This window comes from Panthera leo, chromosome C1 (assembly GCF_018350215.1).
Source record: "Panthera leo isolate Ple1 chromosome C1, P.leo_Ple1_pat1.1, whole genome shotgun sequence".
In the NCBI taxonomy this organism is placed as follows: domain Eukaryota; kingdom Metazoa; phylum Chordata; class Mammalia; order Carnivora; family Felidae; genus Panthera; species Panthera leo.
Window position 1 is genome coordinate 46,360,330 of NC_056686.1, and position 22,946 is coordinate 46,383,275.

Genomic DNA, 22,946 nt, shown 5'->3' on the forward strand with positions numbered 1-22,946 from the left:
TATTTATTTTGCTCATGAATCTGCATTTTGGGCAGTATTGGGCGAGACAGCTGCACTCTCTGACCCTGACAGCTGAGGCAACTCAAAGGTCAAGGCCTGGGTCAAGGGCTAGTGAAGTCACATAACTGGCAGGTGATGATGAGAAGACTCAGACAGCCCTGGGCTGGTGACACAGACACTCTGTGGGCATCTCTTTCTGTCTCTCTGTGGCTTCTCTACCTGGTCTCTCCAATATGGCGGCTTTAGGGGAGCCAGACTTTTTACAAATCAGTTCTGAGCTCCCAAGATGCATATTTCGAGAGAGAGTGAGCCAGGAGGATGATCTAACCTCCTAAGTCACAGGGTGTCCTTTTCACTGTAACCTACTGATCAGGGCATTTACAAATATGCACCCAGATTCAAGAGGAAGGAACAAGGACCCTGCCTCAGATGGGAAAATGCCAGTGTTACATTACACAAAGATCATATGGGGTGGGAGATATTTTGGTCATCTTTGGAAAATACTATCTGCTATACCTGCTTTAACTTACTATTATTTGTTTCCCAAATAACTGACTAAAGATTCCAGTGTCATTAGATAAAAAGAATTTCATTGTAATTAATTCTTGCAAGAGACCTACTGATAGCCATCCTGGGTACCTGGAAGCTGAGGCTCAGAGAAGCTAAGTAACAAAAGCCTGCCCTTTTCCCATGAATACTTGCTGCCTTCCTTCTTCTGATATGGATTTGGGACTTGTGTTTTCTATCCCAAGACCTAAAACCAGCCCAATCCATTAGAACATCAAGACCCAGTGATGGACAACACGGAGTAGGAGTTATTTCAGTTTCGTTACATACAATAGTCCAGCCACCACAGAGACTACTGGCTCCCAAACTTTGCTGCACATTAGCTTTCTTAAAAAAATCCTGATGTCCAGGTTAGAACCCATACCAATTAAATCACAGTGTCTTAAGATGGAAACCAGGCAGCAGTAATTTTTAAAGATTCCCAGTTGATCCCAATGTGAAGCAGTAAGAAAGCTCTGACCACAATTCTTCCCAATATAATTCTCTTATTTCAGGTTTCTACTGGGTTTTGCCTCTGTGTCTCTGTCTCTCTCTCTCTCTCTCTCTCTCATTCTTGCTATTGCACTTGACATCTCTAATTTTTCCCCAGACTGCGTATCCCGAGTGTTTGTTCTGAGTCTCGGTTTTCTCATCCACATTATAGGGATGATGATGATGATGGTGATGATGAATGTAATCTTACACTGCCATGTTCTCATAAGGATTAAGAGAGATAATGTAGGAGGCACTCAATAAGCTTGTTAAAATATTTGTTGAATGAATGAAAGAATCTGAATCATTTCATAGGTTTCTCTTATGACCAAAGAAATTAAGTCAACATGAGTCTGGTTTCAGGTATTAAACACAGATGAAATATTCATTTTTAGGACACATTTGTTTTAAATTTAACACATGAGTTCATGAATAACACTATAAAGAACCCATTCCTTAAAATATTAATATAAATATCTATGCACAAGGGGAAAATAATTGGGGAATTTTATCTCCTCTGACAAAGGGGAAAAAAGGCCATTTAAAAATATTACTTTCTCCCCCTCAGATAGAGAGTGGAGGTGAGTCACAAGAAATTCAAGTTCACATGAAAGAGCCATGATAAAAAATGCAGGTGGTGTGAAACATTTATAAGGGCCCAGTGTTAGGCGGTATGTAGGCTTGAATTTGAAATGACATTTTGGCATAAAACAGATCTCCCACAGGCAGATTTGAAACTTCCAGAAAAGTCTTAAAATGACATCTTTCAAAATGAACAATCATCAAATATGCCCAAGTCATTACCTCAAAGTACTTTGCTAATGAGACAGGCTGAAGAAATGGCTAAAAATAATTGACCCCAGTTTTACAGCTGAAAGTTGTAAAAAAAAAAAAAAAAACCCAAAAAAGCTATTGCAGGGTACGAACCTAGAATTAGACATTGGCAACTGTTTAGCATATTAAGTACAAACATTAGGACATGTCTCACTCAGCACAGAACAATTGCCAATAGCTTTTTATTCACGAATTTCAAATTGCTTCACAAATTACTTGGTGTCATATTTTCTCCTATAACTTTTATTCCACTTGTACGGTGCTAGTTTAAAAAAAGACATTTAAGCTGATATCTAATGAGATGTTTGCCCTATTATCTCGTTAGATCCTCACACAATGTTGTAAATTAGGCAAGGTAGGTTTTATTGTTCCCATTTTGTAGATAAAGACATTGAGGTCCAAAGAGGTTAATAACTTCCTCACGTTTACATAGTCTTTTAAAGGCACTGTACCGTCTTAGTTAAACACAAACCACAGTACACACTTGTGTAAGAGTTCTTCAGGAAGGAAATCAAGATAGGAAGAAAAGAATTTATGTCTGTTAATTACATGTTATGTGAAATATTGGACACAATATGGAGACTTGCTTATGGTAGGTTAAATATGAAAAGTTGAATATAAATTGAATGTACCTAATAATTTCAACCTAAAAATATGCATAAGAAAAAAATGGGAACAAAATATACCAAAATGTCTATTGATTTTTATACGATTATTTCCTAATTTTCTGTCATAGACATGTATTATTTTTATAACTGCCAAGAATAATTAATTCATTAATTCAACCTTTCTACTGAGTGTCTCCTTTATACCAGGCATTGTGGACATTGTGTTTTGGCAGTGGGGATGACGGGGGAAAGCCCTGCCTTTATGCAGCATATATTCCAGAGGTAAAATGGGAAAATCACTCAAAAATATTTCACATGGTGAGAAGTGCTGTGGTGACTAAGAATAACACAGCACAAACGCACGAAGTGGGAATAGGACAAACCTGAGCAGGAACTAAAAGGGTGTGAGGGCGCTCACTATGCAAGATCTCAGGAAGAAGCGCTTCTGGGCAGGAAACACCGAGATAAAAGCCTGAAGTGGGAACAGGCTTCAAGTGTCGGAACAGCGCAGCGGAAATCAATAATCCAGGGCTGAATCATGCTGGACCTCAGGAGCCATGTGAGTGTCCGGACTTTATTTAAATGTGATGAATACCATCGGAGTTTTCTGAATATGTGTTCTGGGGCAGGGAATCGTCAATGATCTGATTTGCACGATGTAAATATCCCTCTGGCTGCTGTGTAGGAAACCGCTTATAGGGAGCAGGAGAGGAATCGAGGAGGCCAGAGAGCAGCTGATGGCAACCATCCAAATTGTCCAGGCCAAACAAGAAAAGACAATGGCTTGCTTAGTGTAGCAGGCCTAGAGATGGGGACAAATAATGTGATTCAAGATTCTTTTGTTTGGCCTGAGTTCAAATGCGACTGCCCTCTGCTGGACGGGAAGACTAGGGAAGAAGTATGCTTAGGAGAACGCTGAAGAGCTCCAGTTAGGACACTTTAAACCACCACTTGGAGACAAAGAGTAAGCAGTCTGGAGCTCAGGGAAGAGGTCAAGGTGGGAGACATATTTAGGAGTCACGCTCATATAAATGGCATGTCAAGCCGAGGGGCTGGCAAAGAGCAGCGGGGGAAGAGGGCTCAGAACTGAGCCCTGAACTTCGCTAGCATTTAAAGGTCTGGAAAGGAAGAGCCAGCAGCCAGCAGAGGACATGGCACATGAACAAGCATGAGACAGCAGGTAGCAGGAAATTGGAAGTTTATTCTCAGTTATCTTTGAGGATGAGAGAGAAAGAGAGAATTGGCTCCAGGGGTTGGTGTCACATATGCAAATACTGGTAAATAAGTGGTCTCAACTGTTTTTTGTTTTGTTTTTTTTTAGCATTTCCTGGAAAATCACAAGAAGAGTATAAGAAAGGGGGCATTGGTGGCTGAGGCAGAGAGACTGAACTTGGTATAAAGTCCTGACACTGCCTCTTACAACTTCTGTCAAATTGAACACATCAAACACCTTGGGAAACGTGGCCTCTTCTCATCTGTAAAACAGTGGTTAACAGCAGCCAACCTCAAAACCGGCCTAGTACCTCTCCTCTGGGATACTATCTCTTCTCCCCACCTGCCCTGGACTGAAACAGGCTGCTTCGAGGTCTGACTCTCCTGCTAGGTGGTGAGCTCTCCAAAGGCAGGAACACCACCTGATAGATGTCGGCTCCCAGATGTGCAGGGCAAGCCTGCTGCACAGAAGAGAGAAGGGGTAAAGATCTTGCTCTTTGTAGTCAGACCGAGGGTGGGACGTCTACATTTTCAGTAGCAGTATAACTCTGGATACATGACTTGCTCTCTCTGATCCTCAGTTTCCTGATGGTTTGGTGGGAATTGACACCTATGTCAAGATATTATTGGGATGAATGAAGGAGATACTCTCTGTACAGTGCTTTGCAAAGTGCTTGAAACGGGCCAGTAGGGAAGGCAGTATTATTATTCGTGTTGCATATTTGCCCGCAATGCACTGCCTGCCTTTCTCCGTCCTGCTCTGAGCCCCAGGAGGATGCTATGATTAGAACCACAGAGACAGGTAAACCTGAATTCAGACCGTCGCATCTCTGTTTATCAGCTGACTTCCACACCACACATATGACTTTAAGCAGCAGCCTAAGCCTAAGTTTCCTCCTCTGGAGTAAGGGGATAACAACCCCAAACCCAGTGGGATGTGGGTAGGATAACTGTAAAAGTGTGTATAAGCACTTAGCACTGGTGTACTGTGTATGCATTCAGTAAATCAACATCGCTGTGATGTGCACGAAAGCCCTTTGTAAGCTGTAAATGACCATATATCCGTAAGAGAAGTTTCCATTGTTGTTCACCGGAGGGTTTGTTGCTGCTGGGATACTAGGCTGCCCTTCACTGAAGCTGGCTGCATTTCTTCTTTCATTTCTTTACAGGAGCTGTGATCATTGTCCCTCTAAGATTTGGCCCCAAGCACCCCCTCCAGGAAGCCTTCCCTAATTAATTGCACTTTGTCTACTCTTTTATTCTCCAAACACTTGATCTTCAGGAGTAAATTCAGATTTCCAAAACAGATGAGTTAGGGTTAATTAGTTGTAGCACCAGAGGATTCCTCTGGATAGCTTTAAATCATGCAATCCCAAAGCACAGTCGAACCACATGCAATTTACAAACATTTGATTAACAATTAGGAGCACCGGGATGTTGCTATTGACCAAACTGAGGTCCAGATTTGGTCTGAGTGATTTAGCGCATGTATGTTAAACATTGCTTTGCTAGTCTCCAGAGTTGGCTTTGCCTGTTCTAGGATTTACTGTTAAGTTCCCAATGGAGGGATGCTGACTTTAATTTACATTACCTTCCTGGAGGAAATAACCCCAAAGGGCTGTCATCAGGACTCAGGGGCAAGTGGACTGCCTCTCTCTTTTTTTTTTAAGTTTATTTATTTATTGAGAGGAGGGGTAGAAGGGCAGAGACAGAGGGAAACAGAGAATCCCGGCACTGATAGTGTAGAGCCTGACTCTGAGCTTGAACCCATGAAACATGAGATCACAACCTGAGCAGAAACCAAGAGTCATGCTCAACCGACTGAGCCACCCATGCACCCCTGCCAATCTGATTTTTGACAAGCAAAATCATTCATACCTGTTTTAATTGACTTAAGTGCCTCATTGTGATGGAAAGCGTGAACTTTCTGGAATGGTAATAAACTGTATACCAAAAGTGGGGGCCTGAGGGGGAATTTGACTTATCGAAGCAAGGGATTGTGGAACGAAAACCAAGATAATAGTTTTAGATTTTTCTTCTTAATTTACTTCTTTGTTACTCCTCTGATCAATTATGATAAAACCATTGACGGTGAGCCAGTGGGCTTGCTTCAGGTATGATAATGAAAGAGAATGCAGAGAAGTTCCCGCTCCTCAGGAGGCTTGAGAGAGGAAGAGCTCAGGGGACAGAGAAGGCACACCTTCCTGTAATAGTATGGGAGAAACAAATGTAGGCTAGGCTGGGTCCCAGCCACTTCTGAGAAGGAAAGAGAAAGGTGAAGTCCTCTGCACTCCGGAGCTCTGTAAATGTCAGGGACAGGTCCCTTGCGTGGTGCAGGGGGCTGAACAGCCAGAAGGCTTTGAGAAATCACACTCAGATCCCCTCAGGAGGGGCACAGAGGAGCAAGCGGGACAGCAGCCCAGCAACCCACACAGACCCATGTCTGGATGCTCAGCTTTTAGGGGTGATGAGGAGGATCCAGACTGGAGGTGGAGAGGTCCAAGGTAGAGTGCAGATACTGGTTCCTCTTCACTCCTTCCTGGCCGGGCGGGTACCCCTAGGGGTTCCACGTGAACCCTCATTAACAGTCTCCATCTTTGGCTGTGGACTGCCAGCGGGGCCATGGTGACCGCTCCAGACCTCCTCACTGCTTCTGGTCCTGCTCCAGCTCTGCACGGACTGCCATCTCCCTCCAGAAATTGCCTCTGCCCGGGAGGAAGATCTGCTCTAGTCCTGGTGCCTGACTTTTATATTTAGTGTCTCTGGCTCTCAACCCCTGGCTATCCACTGAAGCACTCAGGCTTGGCCGTGTTCTCTCCCATCCATCCATGTAAACAATGGTAACGGTCGGCTGTTAATAGTCCCCTCCATTCCATCTATCCTCATTTAAATATATATATAAATTTTTATTTTTATTATAAATATAAAATTTACATAAAAACATATATTTCATTAAGTAAGAGATGATGGCATATTCCTTGCTCTGCAACTTTTTTATTTTTTTGCTATTTTAACAGTACATCATGAACATTTCTCTAGATTAATATATATAAGATCCAGACATCCTTTTAACAGCTGAACAATATTCTATAATATAAATTGCCATAGTATATCTAACCACTGCTGTATTGAAGAACATTGAGGCTGTGTCCTTTTTTCACCACTATAAATAATATTGTAATAAGCATCCTTATATACATGGACTCACAAGCTACATCTTTTACTTCTATTGGAGATATGTAGCTATTCTTTATTTTTTTTAGAGAGAGAGAGAGAGCAATTGGGGGAGAGCGGCAGAGGTGGAAAGAGAGAGAATCCCAAGCAGGCTCTATACTCAGCATGAAGCCTAACGTGGGGCTAGCTCCCATGACCTTTGGGTCCTGACCTGAGCTCAAATCAAGAGCTGGACACCTAATCAACAGAGCCACCCAGGCGCCCCATAGATATGTAGCAATTCTAATGGGTCTATGCAGCAGGGTATAAGTAGGCTGACTTGGAATGGAACTGCTGAGTCAATCAGTACGCACTTTTACAAATTTGGTAAGTGCTGCATGGCCGGATGCTATAAGAAAGTAAAATTTATAGCTAGACTCCCTTGCCCCTCACTGGCTGTTGATTTGGGGCAAATTATTTAGGTTTCTGATGTTCAATTTCCTCATTTGCAAAATGAAAATCATATACTTTTTGAAGTATAAAGGTAATAAAGACATGCTGCCTGGCACAAACTAGAAACTTAATTGGCTACAACTCTTTTATTATTTTTTTTGCTTTTTAAAAAATGTTTATTTATTTTTGAGAGTGAGAGACAAAGCGTGAGTGGGGGAGGAGAGGAGAGAGAGAGAGAGGGAGACACAGAATCACAAAACAGGCTCCAGGTTCCGAGCTGTCAACACACAGCCCGATGCAGGGCTTGAACTTGGGAACGACAAGATCATGACTTGAGCCAAAGTTGGACACTCAACCAACTGAGACATCCAGGCACCCGGTTTTGCTATTGTTAAAAGGTACATCCTAAACTTATGGTTAGTAGAAAAATAAAATCAAGGTCCCATGCCTGGGAGACTCACATGATAGTCCCAGTTCTCCCTCTATCTGGTGTCAGCCTGGCAAATTGTTTGTATTTTCTAGGTCCCAAATTATCAATTTTTAAAAGTGGGTGCCATCATAAGCTGCCCCTAGGCTGTTCTGTAGTTGCATGACTGTCGCAATTGGTTATTTTATTTCTAAGGCATTACTAGGCAAAAGCTATTGGCCTTTCAGATCTACACAGATTATTTGTGCTGAGGCAGAGGTAAAATTGTAAAATAAAAACAAACAAACATTCTAAGCCAGGCCCTTAAGTACATGGCAAAGAAACACAGTTGGCTTCTGAAGAAAGCACATCCCCTTCTCAGATCTCAGGTGTGGGCAGATCTCAGATGTTGCACAGTATCTACTAGGTTGTCACCCTTTCTTATTACAAAGAGGGACAATAAACCATCTCTGGAGGGATTGTGCCTTAGGAAATAGGTTGGTCTCTAAAGCAGTTTGCAAAAGATCCAGTCATAATTCCCCCAATCCTCTGGGCAGGCACCATTTTACCCCAGCAGGCTCCCCAAATCTCCATTGACCATGACCCCACAGTGTGTTCTGTGGGCCAATTAGACATGTGTCTACAATTGGCAATCAGCCTTCATGTCTGATTGCTGTAGTCCCAGACTGTCAGCCCAGGGTCTTTCTTTTGCCTAGCAGAGGACCAAGAAACCTTTCCTGAGTGGAACAGAATTGTGCAATTGTTTTCTTTATACAGTTAAACTTATTAAATACTATATTTTAAGATATAAGCTGCCTCCCTTACTCCAAATGTTTTTTTTTTTTTTTGTAAATGCAGCTGAATTGAAACTATGACTCATACACCGTTAGCATAGGAGACGTTTTAGAGTATCTCTCCCAAAACCTTTATTTATTCATTGCCCCATTTACTCAAATAATGCCGCTGTGTTCCAGAAGAGGAAACTGAGGTCCAAGTAAGTGACAATTTCAAGAGCACAGAGTCACTGGTGGAAGAGCTGAGGCCGGGACTTGGGCTTTTTGACTCCTGATTTGGTGCTCACTTTGTCTATCATGTTGCATCAAAAATTATCAGCTTAGGGACCATAATTCTATGCACCAAAGTTTTCCTTGATAATATCTGCAATATGTAGAAATGCTTGGTGTCTTGAACATTTTAGTTATCTAGGATTTTTGTGAAATAAAAAAAAAATCACAACCCATAAGTTTTCCCTGTGATTGCTTTCTCCTAAACTGTCATGTTAGATAGTAGAATATTTGTTTTGGTTTCATTTTATAAACTAGAGAGTCCACTAACAATAACTGGAGAAGCCACCAGGTGTCTAATAGGAAATACAATTCATTGAACAAAAAGTCAAAATCCAGGGGTGCCTGGGTGGCTCAGTAATTAAGTGTCTGACTCTTGTTTTTGACTCAGGTCATGATCTCATGGTTCGTGGGCTTGAGCCCCACATCAGGCTCTGTGCCAAGAGTGTGGAGTGTGCCTGGGATTCTCTCTCTCTTTCTCTCTCTGCCCCTCCCCAGCTCATGCATTCTCTATTTCTCTCTTTCTCCAAATAAATAATAAACATTTTTTTGGATGGTATTTAAACAAGTTATGGAGTTTCAAACCAAGGTAAGGGCTCTAAATGGTGCACCCCTCTCAACCCTCCTCCCCCATATTATCTGAAATCTGATGCCATATCCAAGGTGCAGAATTTGGGAGAAATGATTGTAACACATTCTTATTTAGTGTATGTTGAGTAGGAGATATTCAGAACTAAGAAGGCCACAGCTTCCACATACTATAATAACTTGAAGTGTCTAAGCACATACAAGGAAGGTTTTACTGCAACAAAAAGAGTCATAGGCTTTGAAGCCAGATGGACCTGGGTTCAAATTCTGACTGTCACTTCACATCTCTGTGAATTAGGAACTCATCTATCCTCTTGGGTAAAACAGAGATAACAATATCTTCCCCGTAGGATTGTTGCAAGATAACATATGAAAGAAATGTAAATGTGCCTGGTACAATGGTTAGCGCGTAGCAGGTGAAACCAAAGACAAGCAAATGTGTATAAAACGAATTCAACAAGTAATAACAGCAGAGCTGAGAACAGCTACCAAGAAGGATCCATATGGGAACCAATTGTTCACCAAGATGAGAAGTGTGGTCTCTGTAAGGTCCTACATGAGCAATGCTAAGCTTGTTCACAGTAGAAAGACAAGAAAGAGTGGTGTCTTGCAGAACCAGAGAAATAGTTTCCCATGAAGTAACACATGAGATGGTTCCTGGTAAGAAAGAAACAGGACCTCTTTGCAGCCCAAATTGTTATGGGTCAAAGAAGATTTGCCAGAATAGAAGGGACAAGGCTGGAGCTTGAAGGTGAAATGAGATTCCAACAGCCAGAAAGGAGGGCATCAGGGACCCCGAAAGCTCAGAGGCTAGAACATAATTAGAAGGTGTTGCTCTTGAAGCCGAGAAAGAGTGCTGAAAAAGAGGAAGGGGAAGAGAAAGAAACCGCAAAGTGTATTTATTCCAATTTGTACAAAACCTTGGTTGTCAAACTATGGGATCTGTGTTCTCTCCAGCTGACAAAGAAAAGCTACGTGCATGATCTGTTGGAAAGTGGTCCTTTAGGAAGAGTAATCTCATGATTGGGCAGGAGCAAAGAAGAGGCTGAAGGCAGTGGGAGGCTGTGGATTAATGCAGAGCATACTGAAGCTGGCCTCAAAAGCCTTGGAATTTACGGTCCAGCATCACTGTCTGATTGCTCTGAAACCATAGACGACGTGCACAAGCTTCTCTAGGCTGTAGTATCCTTTTCTACAAAATGAGAAGAATAATACCACAACTTGATGTGATGTTCAAATACGCAAATATATTAGTAGGTAGAGAATTACTTTGTAAACTCTCCAGAAGGGCCGTTCCGTAGAACTTGTGACAATGGAAATGCTTTACGTTTGTGCTGTCCATATTGGTAGTCACTAAAAACACCTAAATGTCACTAGCCATACTTGAAATATGGCGAGTGTGACTGAGAAACTGAATGATTACTTCTAACAAATTAGACTGAAATTTAAATAGCCACCATATCTGACAGCACAGCTCTAAAGTCTAGGGTAGTGGAAAGGAGAACGGACTTTGGAAACAGAGACTCAGGTTCAAACGTGTCTCTGACTCAATGGACAAGTCACTTCAACTCTCCTGGAAGAAGAGCAGGTGTATTGTCACAGTAGCTAGATGTCCTTGAACTGTGGACTCAAGGGCTTCCTGCAGCTCCGTGACCACACCATGCTTTCTCGAGCCTTTACGCCTCTGCACTCACAGCTTTCTCTGCATGGAACCAGCACCCCACTTTGCCCCTCAACTTTGCTTGGAGAAATGAGAATTTCTTTCGGACTTGATTCAGGCACCTGCCACCCAACATTCACAAAGTCCTTCATAGCCTCCATGTGGATTCTTCGGCTGGGTGAGACTGTTCTCTACGTCTCAGGCTGCCCTATGATTCTGACCATCACACTTCATGTCACACTGCAGCCTGTCTCCCACAGGGGGCTGTTAATGCACAGGGGCACTCCCTGGGGGGGCAGGGATCGAATTTTTTTATGGTGAAAATTTTCACAGCATAAAATACACTGTTTTACCCATCTTTAAGTGTAAAGTTCAGTGCTATTGAGTATATTCACATTGCTATCCATCCATCCCCACCATCCACCCGCAGAACTTCCTCATTTTCCCCAAATGCAAACTCTGTGCTTATTAAACAATGAGTCCCCATTCCCCACTCCTAGCCGCTGGTAACCACCGTTCTACTTTCTGTCTCTGCGAATGTGACTAGGCTAGGTATTTGCTCTTCTGTGACTGGCCCACCTCACCTAGCATAGCATCCTCAAGGTTCACCCATGTTGTAGCATGTGTCAGAATTTCCCATCTTTTTAAGGCTGAATAATACTTATTTATATATATATACCACATTTGTTTCTCCATTCATCCATTGATGTACACTTGGGTTGCTTTTTTCACCTTTTGCTGGAATTATTATTGTAAATAATGTGGCTATGGACATGGGCGTATAAGGTCAAATTTTGTATCATAGTTTTCTGTGTCTCCAACTCAAACTGGCAGACCTATGAAGGGCACAAAGTGATAAAAGATATTTTATTCGTCACAGGATACGAGTGGAATTCCAGCACCAAGTGCTGTCTCTGGAAATACACGAGATATCCAGTAAAAGTACAGAGTAGAACGAGGTGAGAGAGGGAAGATGAAAGAAAGAAAGAATAGAGGGAGATAATGAGGCAGGATGATTTGTTCAAAGCTCAGACATACCTACCATTTGACTTTGCTTTCCCTTTGCGGATGTACATTGCACTAAATGAACCCATCACAAACTTCACCTTAAAGGTTTTCCTTTCCTTCCTTCCATCTTTCCCTCCCTTCTTCCTTCTTTCCTTTTTCTTTCCTTTTCTTTCTTTCTTTCTTTCTTTCTTTCTTTCTTTCTTTCTTTCTTTCTTTCTCCCTGTCTCTCTCTCCCATCCACCCTCCCTCCCTCTCTCTCTTTCCTTCCTTCCCCTCTTCCATTCTTTTTTCTTTCTTTTTCTTTCTTTTCTTTTCCTTTCTTTTTCTCCTTCCCTCCCTCCCTCTTTCTTCCTTCCTTCTTTTCTTCCTTCTTTTCTTTCTTTCATTCATTCTTTCTTTCTTTCATTCATTCATTTTTAAAAACTTTTTCTTGGAATCAGAAGTCTTTGTGTATTTGTGACATTTGTCTTAGATAGTCACCAACCCTGAACATCAGCTTCATCTTTTTTAAAAAAATTTTCTAGTATGGAAACCAATTTGACAATAAATTTCATATATTGAAAAAATAAAAAAATAAAAAATAAATTTTTCTAATGTTTATTTATTTTTGAGAGAGAGACAGAGAGTGAGTAGGGGAGGAGCAGAGAGAGAGGGAGACACAGAATTGGAAGCAGGCTCCAGGCTCTGAGCTGTCAGCACAGAGCCCGACACGGGGCTCGATTTCACAAACTGTGAGATCATGACCTGAGCCGAAGTTGGACGCTTAACCGACTGAGCTACCCAGGTGCTGCCCCCTCCCCCCCTCCCAATCAGCTTCATCTTTAAAACAAGTCAAGCTTATTCTTCGCAGGTTTGTGTGTGCATGTGCGTGTGCGTGTGTGTGTGTGTGTGTGTGAGTGAGTGTGGTGTGAGGATGAAACATCAGTATATTCTGTGAACGCTAAAGAACTATATAAACTATGGAAATTTCAGTTCTTCCCCACAACTTTTCTTTCATCTGTATTTTAATTATAATAAGTCAATTAAAATCCATAATGGAAAAAGAGACTAGAGACTTAAGGAGAGTTTCCTTCTAAATTCCATTTCTAAACCTAGAGGCAAGGAGTGTCAGATTGTTAAAATTTTTACATTCTAATCACTTTCCGATGCTATTGAAGTTTCGGGTGTTCAATTTGGGCTTGACACAGTCAGTGAAAATATTAAGCCTTAAAAACACCAAAAAGTGCTAACACAAAACTATGGTAATACTTCAGCCACAGGCAACATTTAAAGAATCCCCAGCTACATAATCACATTAACATTTAATGTGCCCAAGTTCAGCTGAAATATGTCTCTTCTCTTCTGCATCTTCCTCCTGAAGCAAAAAAATGCCAGTGGAACTCAAGAATTCCATGTGGGTCCTGTGATGAGTCCCCCCACAGAAAAATGTCCTCCAGACCCCTTCCCCACACAGACTGCTCCTTGAGGTAAACACAGCTTGTACATGTGGGCAAACATCTTTTATCATTTTCCGCACTTTATAGGTCAGCCGGTTTGAGTTGGAGACACAGGAGAGTTCCCAGAGAAATTCATTACTGCCACTCATTCTAGTTTTCTGTCTCAATATAATTAAGCTTGGCTAATTGTCTATCATGATTAAAATCATGCCAATAACAACCTTGTTCTCGAGTTTGGCTCGGCTCCAAACTTGTTAATCGCTCTTATTTTCCAGGAGGTTATTCTGTATCTCTCTTCAGCTGTGAAATTCCTTATAAATAATGTGCTTAGATAATAAGATCATCCTTTGGTGACCAGGACCCACCAACATGGATGACACAAGCTGTGGCTAATATATGGGATGGCTGAATCACAACCGGAGTCGTTCTCAACAGCCTGGAACACTGGGATGACTTTACCACAGTGCCATTTCACTAGGGAAAAAAATGTGAAGTCCTGAATATAGGTTCAAAGAATTAACTGCATAGGGATAGAATGGCAGGATTTCATGAAACAGATTGGATTATATAAAGTCGGCCCAAAGCTCAATGTGAGTCAATATGGCTTCTAAAAATACAGGATTTGCCTGGATTAATTGAAATTCAGCTTTTCACCTAACCTAAGAAGTATCGGTTATAAGGCATAGTATTATTTTATGTACCACTAGGAGAAAAAAAAAAAAAAAAAGATGCTGCCAATTAAAAGTTACGACAATACTTCCCTGTCATTTAGAACTTGTATTTTACACTTAGTGAGAAATCTCTTGGATGCATTTGTATCCTAAAGCATGCTGCTCTGGTTCCATGCTTTCCTGAGTACAAATAACTTCTCATTTCAAAGCTGAATCATACTATAATCTTTTTTAAGATCCTTTAACTGTCAATCCAACTGAGCACATGTAGTAACAGCACTGTGCATAACTCAGTGGAAGCAGTGACAGTGTGAGCTCTGACCAAGTGCGTGAGCAGAGGTAATGAAGACTGCCTTCTGGCCAGCAGCGATTATAAGACGCGGCAATCTAGGATGCTGTCTCATTTCCCAGATACTAAAATGTGGAATAAATATGTATGTTAGGGTTTATGCAATATGGTATAGGGCCCAAAGCAAGGGAGATGATAATCCTGCTCTCCTTAGTGCTGGTGAGTTTCAGATCTTTGGTAAGAATCTGAGAAATGCTTCTTGCAAGGCCCTTCCTGATTTATGCACAGCTTCCCCTCAGTTCTCACTGAATGGTGCATATGGTGCCCCTTTATACCAACGGTCGTAGGGCAATAACGTTTCCACCCAACCTTTACTTTTGAAACTGTATGGTCCTTGACTCAGGGAGCCTGCCTTCTTCATTTCTGTCCCATTACCAACTACAGTGGGACCTAACACGTCCTAGGTGCTCTACACCCAAGAAAAAATGAAAGAAGAATGACTATTGTACCATGACAGACTCTGGATCACAGAACAGTTTTCTCTAATTTAATAAGAATTTGGAAAATATTGTTAAGACGTAGGTGATGCTCAAGCACTCTTATTTAATGAAATGCAAATATGGTGTCATTTAAGTTGCTTTTACACCAACAGTGCCCCTGGGACTGGATTTTCAACAGCTCCTCCTCTCCCCACCCCACCCCTGCACTCACATATACACACAGCCTGGATTCTAGTGAGGAGCCCTGGACCCTTGATGCCAACTGGATCTGGGTGCAAAACAAGCTCCACCATTTCACTGACTGAGGGAATTTGAGAGGTTTACTCTCTCTTGGTCTCACTTAAATAGAGCTACCTCCTGAGATGGCCGTGAGGATAAAATAACACATATGCAGTACCTATAACAGTACCTGCTATACCACAAATTCTCAAGAAGTTTCAGCTACAGGTTTATATAGTATGTCACAACTTACACGAGCTCTCACATCCATCATGTCTTTTGATTGGCATGCCAATCCCAATAGAAGAGGAAGCTCTTCAATTCCTAGTTTTCAAACACTAAAATACACTCAAAAAGGAAAAGCAGCTTGCACGAAATCACAGTGGCAGACTTGACCTTTGACCCAGCTTTTCCTTTCAAATGATGTTCATTAAAAGAAGAAGAAGACAAAGACGAAGACGAAGACAAAGACGAAGAAGAAGAAGAAGAAGAAGAAGAAGAAGAAGAAGAAGAAGAAGAAGAAGAAGAAGAAGAATTATTTTTGATTTGGAGAGAATACTACAGATAATCTAGTCCCAAACCCACATTTATCACATAAGGGAACTGAGGAACAGAGAGAGAACGTGATTTGCTTTTAGCACCCCTGGATGCCGGTGACAGAACTCAAACTGGAGCCCAGAGACCTGGCCTCCGAAAACATACAGGTTTCAGGATTTTTCACCCAGCATTGTGTCCAACTCTGAGGAAGGAATCCTCAAATGGGGGCACTTTATGGTACCATGTGATCTATCCCCACTGTCCTCCCCAACCTCACTTTCTGCTGATATGACTCTCCTCTCTCTTTCCACACAGAAGTCATCCCTCAAACATACTCATTCCCTGACGGACTTGCTTTCTCTCTGTTCATAAAGCTGTTCTGATCCTTGCTGTTTTCTCAATTCAGGCTTCTGTTCAAATGTCCTCCTAAAAGAGGACTTCTCTATCCAAATTACCCTTTTTAGGCTCTAAATAAAAGAGTCTAATCTACCACCATTTAACTTTCTCTTCCCTTACTCTATTTTCTACTTCTCTTTCCCTTACTCTATTTTCTTTATAGCACTTAGATTTCTTTATAGCACTTGTATTATGTATTTATTCACTTATTTAATATTATGTCTCTTCCACTATGATGCATGTCTCATCAGGGACAGTGACGGCATTTGTTGTGTTCACCACTGTGTTTCCAGTGGAATGGTGCCTGGCACATAGTGTGTGCTCATTGAAAGCATCTGTTGAACATCTGCTATGTTCCAAGCATTAAGGATAGGTTCTGGAAAACAACTGTGAGTCAATAAGACATTCCCCTCTGCCAAAGTATAGTTTCTAGTCTAGTGATGGATATAGACATTGAGTAAATAATCATAGAAGTTTATGGTGAAAGCCTGTAATCAGCAGAGGTGAACTAGTCTTGAGATTCTGGGAAGATTTCCTCAAGGAGGTAACGATCTGTGTACACACTGGATGGATAAGAGGTATAAGTAAGTGAAGAGGGTGAAGGATGAGGGTTCCAACAGGGGGTTCCAACAAAGCATAGATTCATGTGGCAAGAGGGGTAATGGTGAAGGGCAGGTATCAGGGGGATGGGGAAGAGAAGTGGGTAGAAGGCCGACTGTACGAGATTCTTCAGGACATGTTAAGGATTTTGGCTTGTATTCTGTGAGTCACGGGCAAGTCATTGGAGGATTTTAATCACAGAGGTGATACATTCAGTTCTATGTTTTTAAATGATCAGTTTGGTGGTTGTTTGGAGAATGAAGTGGAAGAGAGTAAGGGAGGCATCAGAATGACTGGCAGGAGGCCACAGCAATAGACCTAGAGGGAAGGGGCTCACACTGGGGTGGAGAAGTGGAAGTCGAGAGAATGGATGGAACAAGACCTTAGAGTTGGACTTCACAGGACTGGCCAGAGAGCAGGATTGAGGAAGAGGATGTATCAAGGATAACTCTCAGTACTTTGTTTTTTCCCTTGTAAAATGGATGAAAGTTGGTGACAGAGAGATGGAGAATCCTGGAAAAGGACAAGGTCATGACTGCTATTTTGGACACACCAAATTTGAGACACTCTTGAGGCATCTAAGTTCAGATATAAATTCATAAGAAACACAGATCTGGAGCTCAGGAAAGCTCTGCACTGGAGATTTATCTGGGCAGTTTTAGATGGTCTGCAAGTCTACAGGAGTGTAAGGGGTAGAGGACGGTCTCAGAGAGCCTACTGTGGTGCTTTAAGAAAATCCATTATTTAATGGCCAGGTAGGAAAGGGTAGACTTGAAAGAGCAGGGAGGAGTGGCCAGAAAGGAGTGATAAAACCAGGTAAACTGTGTCCCACTACAGTCAAGGGTGGAGGGTGTTCCATGAAGAAAGGATTGATCAACAAAGCCAAATATGGCAGAGAGGTGAAGGAAGATGGGCACTGAGGGGGGCCTTTGCAGCTGATGACCATGAGGCCACGTGTTGATGTTAGTGAAGGCCATTCAGGGCAAATGATGCAAAACATGACAAGACTGGAAGAGGCTAATGGGAGAATAATGAGATTTATAATGGAGATACTAACGAAAGACAGATCTTTTGAGAATACTGTGAGATTAGGGGAGAGAAGGAAAATGTTATAGTAGGTCTCTGGATGGTTATTTATTGATTGATTAAAGACTGAAGGGACTCACTTGTGTTTAAATAATGATGGGAAGAAATGTCACTTGAGGACACATTTCAAAGCTAATGCAAAGGAACTGGCCTTGGCAAAGAAACTGGGACCACTCTCCTCTGTTGTAACAGGAGTGAAAGAGGGCAGGAGGGTCAGACACAGGTGGGTTTGTATGTTTAATGAGAAGAAGACAAGGGGCTTCTTATTTTCCAGATTTACTTTGTATGTAAAGTAGGGGGTGGTCATTTGCTAAGAGTCATAGGTGATGGAGGTAGGTTGCAAAAGAGTTGGAGGTTTGAAGACAGTGGACAAAGTTGGAAATATTTGTTGTACCATGTGATATTGTGACTTATATGAGATATATATTCGGCCATTTAGGTGACCAAAATATATTTCTCATATATATTAGGCCATTGTCCACAGCGCCTAGCTCCCACAACACTTGGAATTTCCTAAGGGTCTTTTGTTATATTAATGAAGTGACTTTTGGAAGGCACCTAAGGATGGGAGCTGGTTGCCAATGGAGCCAAGTGATAAGAGGGTTGGAACTTTCATTCCCCCACCTCCCATCTCTGGGAGGTTGAAACAATGGTCACTGATTTAATCAATCGTGCCTACACAATGAAGCCTCCACAAAACCCCAGAAGGACCAGGTTCAAAGAGCTTCCGGGTTGGTGAACATGTGATATGGGGAGATTGGTGAACCTAGAGAGGGCAGGGAAGCTCCGCCTCCTTCCCACATAACATGTCCTTTGTATCTCTTCTATCTGGCTGTTTCTCAGCTATATATCCTTTTATAATAAACGAGTAATTTAGTAAGTAAAATGTTTCTCTGAGTTCTGTGAGCTGCTCTAGCAAATTAACCAATCCTAAGGAGGAAGTCATGGGAAACTGATTTATAGCAGTTGGTCATAAGCACCAGTAACAACTTGGGCTTGCTTGATTAATTAATTAATTAATTTTAAATGTTTGTTATTTGAGAGAGCGAGAGAGAGAGAGAGAGAGAGAGAGAAAACACAGGTGGAGGAGGGACAGAGAGAGAGGGTGACAGAGGATCCAAAGCAGGCTCCGTGCTGATAGCAGACAGCCCTACGTGGGGTTCAAATTCACAAGCTGCTCACAAGGCACAAGACCGTGACCTGAGCTGAATTCTGATGTTCAAATGAATGAGCGACCCAGGCGCCCGGACTTGTTTATTTTTTAAGATTATTTATTTATTTATTTTGAGGAGGGGAAGGGACAGAGAGAGAGGTTGAGAGAGAATCCAAAGCAGGCTCCACACTGTCAGTGCAGAGCCCTACAAACTGTGAGATCATGACCTGAGCCAAAATCAGGAGTTGAATGCTTAACCAGCTGAGCCACCCAGGCACCCCACTACCTGGGCTTCTAAGTGGCATCTGAAGTGGGGGATGGAGGGAGGCTTGTAGGACCATGCCCTTAACCTGTGATATCTGATGTTATCTCTGCATAGATAGTGTCAGAATTGAGTTGAATTCTCAGATACCCCGATCGAACCTAACAGATAGTGTTATAATAAGTTAAACAGACTATTTGGGATGTGGGTCCTTTTGAGGTTAGCAATCATGCCAGTCTGTCCACTAAAGTGACCTTACAGTCTCCGGTACAGGCATATATGCCAAGTAAAACGTTGTCTGTCTTTCCCCACATTAGGATTTTTCTAGATGGGTGGGATGAAAAACTAGAGAGGCAAGGGAGTAAACGATTGTGGCAAATATGCTAGGAGATGTTGAATAAAGAAGGCATTCCTCATTATACTTATTGGTTGAATGGAAGACATTCTCTTTCATTCATTCTTATATGAGTGCTTTTTCACATGAGATTTTAGACTTATCCAGGTCATTCTGGTTCATGTCCAGCCTTTATACTTGACTATAAGCCGCTTTGAAGGAAGGGGCCATAACTAATTCATATCTACCTTGCCAATGTCTCGCTTGGTATTTTTTTTTTTTATTTTATTTATTTTTGGGACAGAGAGAGACAGAGCATGAACGGGGGAGGGACAGAGAGAGGGAGACACAGAATCGGAAACAGGCTCCAGGCTCTGAGCCATCAGCCCAGAGCCTGATGCGGGGCTCGAACTCACGGACCGTGAGATCGTGACCTGGCTGAAGTCGGACGCTTAACCGACTGCGCCACCCAGGCGCCCCTCGCTTGGTATTTTTTACACTGCTGATGCCTAATGAATGGCAAATAAATACTTTGTATAAGTTGAAGTGCCTGGCGGACATTTACACAGGGCAATTACCAGCAAGACGTTTATCCATTCTCTAATAATTAAAACAAAATCACCACCACCCTTGATACAGATTTACAGTTTGCTCCTGAAAATAGCACAGACCAAGTTCTGAAAGACAGATGTGGTCATTATTTATTTTTTTTAGTTCTCTTTGCTAAGGAGATGTTATTTCTCCCCCTTCCAGAGAAATAAGAAAAAGAGGAACGAACCAAACAGATCGCTTTAAAATTCTTCATTAGCATCCACACTGAATACATTTCAACGGCAGGAGCCTTAACACAGCTTTCACTGTATCTGATGCACAGAAAACGAAGCCTGCCAATCTTGCAACATGTCTCAAGATGAAGAAGGTCAACATATCAGAAAATAAAATCAGTAGCACAGATTTCAAAGAAATTCATCCCAAGAGTTCTTCTCAATGAATGCAGTGCAAGATTGAAGAATTCAATTACATGAAAAAGAGGCCTTTTTTTAATACCATGCCCAGCTATTAGTTTTTTTGTCATTGCTAACATGAAGGCATATTGTTAGCCATCGGGAAATCTCAACAAATTCATACATTCAGATCACAAGGGATTTGTTTGGTAGATGGATCTGAAATCTGGTCTGCCTCCAACTCCTCGCCCAAGATTTCATTTATGCCCAGGAGCACGTTATTCTTAATCAGACATAGAAAAATCCAGCTCATTGCCACTGAGCTGCTTTATTCCTTTAGAAAAGAATCCCGCTTTTAATTCTGATGGAACATTATAATCAACTTTTTTTATATGGGGCTGACCAATTAAATTTCCTCTGTCTTAGAAAGCAGAGATGGTGAGTGTCATCTAAGTACATTCTGGAAAGCAAGACAGTTTGTATCAAAAGCCTTAAAAATGCATCTTCTCCTTTCTCCTGGTACATCAAATTCTAAGGGTTTGTTCCAAGGAAATAATGTTTTAGACTCTAAAAACTAAAGCTTAATGAACATAAAAATGTTTATTGTAGCATATTGCTCAGTAATCCCTTGTGTTAGACTAACAGCACAAGTCCCTTATATCCTAGTGTGCATGTGCCCTCCTAAGGGGACTTCAATACTCCTCTCATTCAGAGGTGAAGTTTAGTTTTCCACCTCTTGATTTTGGACCAGTCTTGTGGTTTGTCTTGACCAAAAGAATATGGCAGAAGTTAAGTTTTACTTGTTTCAGAGCCTAGATCTCAAGAGATCTTGAATTGTTCTTAGCCGCTGGGCATGCCTCTCTCAGACCTCCAGGTAGGATAGAGCTTCTGGAGGATAGAGGCACCTCAGTGTTTAGCTGACACCATCTGCCAGACATGTGAATGTGGCTTCTTAGACCCTCAGACTCAGCTGACTCTCCACGTAAGCTGAAAGCTACTGCTTACATGAGCCCAGAGTAAGCCAGTGGAACCCACCCAGCAAGCAACCCAGTAGAAGCATGAGAAGTAATAACTAAAGTTTTTAAGCTATTTAAGTTTTAGGATGAAACACTCCACAGGTTAGGTAGCTACACAGCAGTAGATGCCTGATACACGAACAAAATGGGAGCAATCTGAATTTTAAGCAAGAGCAGAATGGTAAAATATGTTATGTTCACACCCTGGAATATAATGCAGACATTACAAGTTCTATTTGCAGAGTTTTTGGTAGCGCACAAGTGTGCTTGTGTTACAATACTTAGTGAAGAGCAGGATGAAACATTTTATATTTAATGAGCTTTCATTAAGTGACAGAGAAAACAAATGGAGAAAAGACACCAAAACACTTCCAAGGCTATTCACGGGGAAATCAACTACGTCTTCTAACTTGTGTTTTCCCCCTACTTTGTTCCTTAGAATTGTACTTCGGCCTCCTCCCTTTATGTAAGCCAACAACCATACATGCTTTTTAAAACATTGCATCCCATTAGAACCTCTGCTAGTGTTTTTACGAATGATTATTGCCTACGCTGATTTGCGCGACTCCCTTCTCTTAATAGCGTTTCTCTCTCTGCACAACAAGGGGATAACACAGGTCTTAAAACGAAAAAAGCCCTCAGGGTTGGGCAGTTATTTCTGGAAAATTTCATCTGGGCAAAGGGTTGAAGCAGGGTCCATAAAGAATATGTTGCAGGTTAGACATATGCCCTTTTAATGATTTTTTCATAGCACTTCCTCATCTTTGATGGTTTAGAGCTCATGTGTTATCTTTCTTGGTTTATTTGTTTGCATATCTCTCCAAGTCCATGAGGGGAGAGTTTTATCTATCTGGTTCTTTCTATATCCTGATCACATAACAGAGCTGGCCAGAGAAGAGCAGTTGAAGCAAACATTTGTTAAATGAATAAACAAGGTAACTGAATGAAGACTAAGCTTCCTATTTCACAAGTTTCTGTCAGATGAAAACAGAGTACAGAGAATCCTAGTCTTGAGGTCCAAAAATCTGTTCTAGAAGCTCTTTAATTTTAAAGAAACCCCTTCACTTCTCTGTGTCTAAGTTCCTTGCTGCAAAGAATGAGTGGTAAACTTTAACTTTCAGAAGGTGACTGAAAGGGGTGCCTGGGTGGCTGGGTCAGTTGGGCAGCTGACTTTGGCCCAGGTCATGATCCCATGCTTCGTGGGTCCGAGTCCTGGGTCGGGCTCTGTGCTGACAGATCAGAGCCTGGAGCTTGCTTCAGATTCTGTGTCTCCCTCTCTCTCTGCCCCTCCTCCACCTGCACTCTCTCTCTCAAAAATAAATAAACATTAAAAAAGTCTTTTTAAAACAAAAGGTAACTGAAAGATTAAGCGAACTTCATGAGACAGCAAGAAATAAATCCTACACAATTTTACACTAACTATAATAGGTGACCCAAAAGCAGGGAATGCATTAACCCTTGACCTTATTACAACCTCAA